The sequence below is a fragment of the Ursus americanus genome, chromosome 22 (assembly GCF_024610735.1).
Source record: "Ursus americanus isolate L20-20 chromosome 22, mUrsAme1.1.p, whole genome shotgun sequence".
In the NCBI taxonomy this organism is placed as follows: Eukaryota; Metazoa; Chordata; class Mammalia; order Carnivora; family Ursidae; genus Ursus; species Ursus americanus.
The window spans coordinates 37,014,785-37,018,363 of NC_142148.1; the positions used below are offsets into that span (position 1 = coordinate 37,014,785).

A 3,579-nucleotide genomic window follows, 5' to 3' on the forward strand; every position below is an offset into this window, starting at 1 on the left:
TTTTGTTTCTCCGTCCCACCCATGTTGAAAAGATCTCTGAGTTCTTCAAACATCAACCTGAGTTATTTAATAGAAAACATGAGAGAAATAAATATCTCTTCCGGGCATTCCAGTTAGAAAGAGAAGCCTGGGCTTAATGTCGCTATTATCGACCAAATCCCCTCAGCTCAGGGATGGAACGTCTTCTCTTCCTCTTGCTTCCAACTAAGAAAACATATTTCATGGTAGGCTCTTGGTTATGAGGGTTTGGTTTCTAAATGATTTAGTGATTATAAGCCAGTCCTTACTCTTCTGTGAAATTACTTGAAAGTAGATGGAGTCTGCCGTGATATTTTTTTTAAAGTAATTCCTTTAAAAATAAATACTACCCTTTGTCTGTGTTTTGATTTAGCCACAGCATGTCTATTCTCCATTAGGAAATTTGATCCTGAGCTGTCCTAAGGTATCTGAGATCTCAACTCTATATAACATATGACTGCCGGAGAGCCCGTCCCATGAACGAGCATTCTAATGAGCAAGGCTTCTGCCAATGAAGTACTCAGAAGCCAATGTCTTTTAAATTAACTTAATGGCAAAGAAGAGATATTACAAGGCATGCTGCCATTCAAGAGTATGTTTGTACTATGACAGGTTTCCAGAGGAGTCATCTGATACTTCTTTTAAAGTGAGGTGGGTAGTTGGGGTCCCTGGGAAGACAAAAGATTAGGGAAGGAATGTGGAGAGAAAAAAGAAAGGGAAAGAAATGGGAGGTGATTGATGGGAGAGACAGAGGAATTACAGAGTAGAATGAATCTCATCTATTAAAATAGTTCATGGTTCCCTGATAAATCAGCACATTAGGAAATCTCTTTTCCTTAAGGAAACCTACATTATGTGATCTTGAACACATCCTAAAGTTACCAGAACTCCAAAGAATTGTATTTGGAGAGGAGGCGAAACCTAGATGATACTAAACAATAATGATTGCTGGCTAATTGAACATAATAATAAAAAGTTAATTAATAAAAAAAAAAATAATGATTAATTTTGGGAAATATGCTCTTGATACATGCATGTATCTACCAAAACAAATCAATACCCCATTCCCAACTCAGTCTTATAAACTTTGATCCATGACCGTGGCATGGACAGTAGGGAAAAAAAGCCATGGATAGGCAATAAATTCAATTTCAAGAGTCAAGAATTAGAGGCAATATTGTTGGTCATTGTCTTAGTTTGGGATCCGCCAGAGGCAGATGCTAAGACAGGGATTTGCGATGGGCTTCTGAAGCCAGCAGGGAGGGGCTGCCAAGAGACTGGAAAGGGGTGCTGAGCAAAAATGGTGGGAGGAGAAAGCTGGGGGAAGGGGACCAGGTAGAACCCTGGGGAGTTAAATACCTAGAGAGGAGCTCTAAAGAGAGCCTCGAGGACAGCCCACAAATGATGAACTAGAGAGGGAAGCTGGGAGGAGAATGGGTGGGCCCAATACTAGGGTTTGGGGAATTGTAGGTGAAGAGGGGCAGGCAAGGTCTGCTTCCCAGCTAAGCATCATCAACTTTAGAGCTCGCGTGATTTTAAAGGGCCAAGTTCATACAATCAGAGCCACGCCTGGAATTGGGGATTGGGTTGCATCTCTTGAGATGGCGAGCTTCCTAGCTCAATCCAAAAGCCATGGGCAAATACTTGGCAGCACCAACTCTCTAGAGAAGGAACTGGGATGCCGCCTGCTTACATGCCAAGGGGATCACAGACAGGATGGGCAAGCCCAGAGGAAAAGGTGGGCATTCGAAGTATTTTCACCTCTCCCCCCTTCTTAGTGGTTCCTTGACTGTTTCCCCTGACCCTTCTCTGAAATTATGGAGAATGTAACCTCTTCATGATTCCCTATTATCTTCTTCAGGAAAATCAAGTGAGGTCCTTGTTTTCCTTGCTGCTTGAAGCCCCTGCCCCAAGCCTAGGCTTACTCCTTCAATTTACAGTTGAAGCATAAGGATCAGAGTAACATGACCATTCATGTCTCTAAGAGCAGAGAGGATCGGTCTCGCCTTTTAAGTTATTTTTCCCTCGGTCTTCAGCGTTTTCTTTGTGCACAATGGGGAAGTTCTTTCATTCTTTCATTTTGGCTATTCAGGGACAACTTGGGGGAACAAACTCAAAGAGAGTTCGAAAGGAAATTGAGTTGGATTCCTGCCTGATCCCCCACTGTGGGAGGATGAATGTGGGGGTTGCACACAGCGAAGTAAACCCCAACACTCGAGAGATGAATCGCCGGGGCATCTGGCTGGCCTACACCATCTTGGTAGGTCTGCTGCATGTGGTTTTACTCAGCATCCCCTTCTTCAGCATTCCCGTTGTCTGGACCCTGACCAATGTCATCCATAACTTGGCTATGTATATTTTCTTACATACAGTGAAAAGGACACCCTTTGAGCCCCTGGCCGAGGAAGGGCTTGGCTACCGGCACGCTGGGAACAGATGGACTATGGGCTCCAATTTATGACTCCCAGCAAATTCCTCAGCATCTCTCCTGTTGTCCTCTACCTCCTGGCCAGCTTCTACACCCAGTATGACGCTGCTCACTTCCTCACAAACACAGCCTCATGGCTCAGCGTACTGCTGCCTAAGTTGCCCCAATTCCATGGAGTTCTTCTCTTTGGCATCAACGACCACTGAGGGATGGGGCTGGGATGACACCAGACGGAAGGGCTGTTACATCCTTTCCTTCTCCATACTGTCTTCTGTATCTTGAAAGCCTGAGAACTATACACCCTTTCCCAAGCCCCAGGAAGAGAACAGATTAGAAAATGGGGCTTTCTGGGCTCAGTCTGTCAAAGAGCAGGTTTCTTTGAATCAGGAAAGGTGGGAAAGATAAGGGCCAAATCACTCTCCTCCACAGCAGGACGCCATGTTTGGGCAGCTTGTTTAGTAATTAAATTTTTCCAGATCTTCCACTCCACCACCTTCCAGCTGTTTTACTGTGTATTTTCCCTATAATAAAGAATTTTTTTTAGAAAAGAAAAGGACAGGGATTTGAGGCAATTAGTGCACCTGAGAGGTAAAGGAAACAGGAATTGGACAGTGGAGAAATGAGACAGAGAATTGAAGCCACCCTATCATGGGTATGACATCAGGCCAGCTACCCCTGAAGTAACAGGAGCTCTAGCCTATGGGAGAGTAGAACACAGCCTCAGTGTTCTCTCTCCAGGGGCAGGGGAGCTAAGGTACTGATTGAATGCTGCTTCAAGGGGCATTAACTCTCTGACTCTGTAGCACCTTCCATGAGCAGGCAGGGCCAGCCTCACTGGACAGAGAAAACCACCTAGCCCGATGACACAGGAGCTGGGAGTTAGGTGCTATGGGTGTGCGGTGGCAGGGAGAAAACTGAGTGAGCACTAACAAGCAGCTGCAGGGTGCAGGGCTGGATGCAAAGAAAGAATTATCCTACTCCCACTTTGTGTCATACCCCACAGAGCAGTTCACGTCCATGCAGCACAAGCCATTTTATTTATTTATATATAAAACTCACTTCCTGTGGCAGATTAGTAAGCACCATGAATCAAAGGCCAATTGAATTCTTACATTTTTCCAGTTTTATAGAGA

At 44.8% G+C, this 3,579-nt stretch overlaps 1 pseudogene; it reads left to right on the forward strand.

Annotated features, from left to right (window-relative positions):
- The first annotated feature begins 2,191 nt into the window (after positions 1-2,191).
- LOC123800600 (ORM1-like protein 2 pseudogene) lies at positions 2,192-2,652 on the forward strand (annotated as a pseudogene).
- Positions 2,653-3,579: the final 927 nt, after the last annotated feature.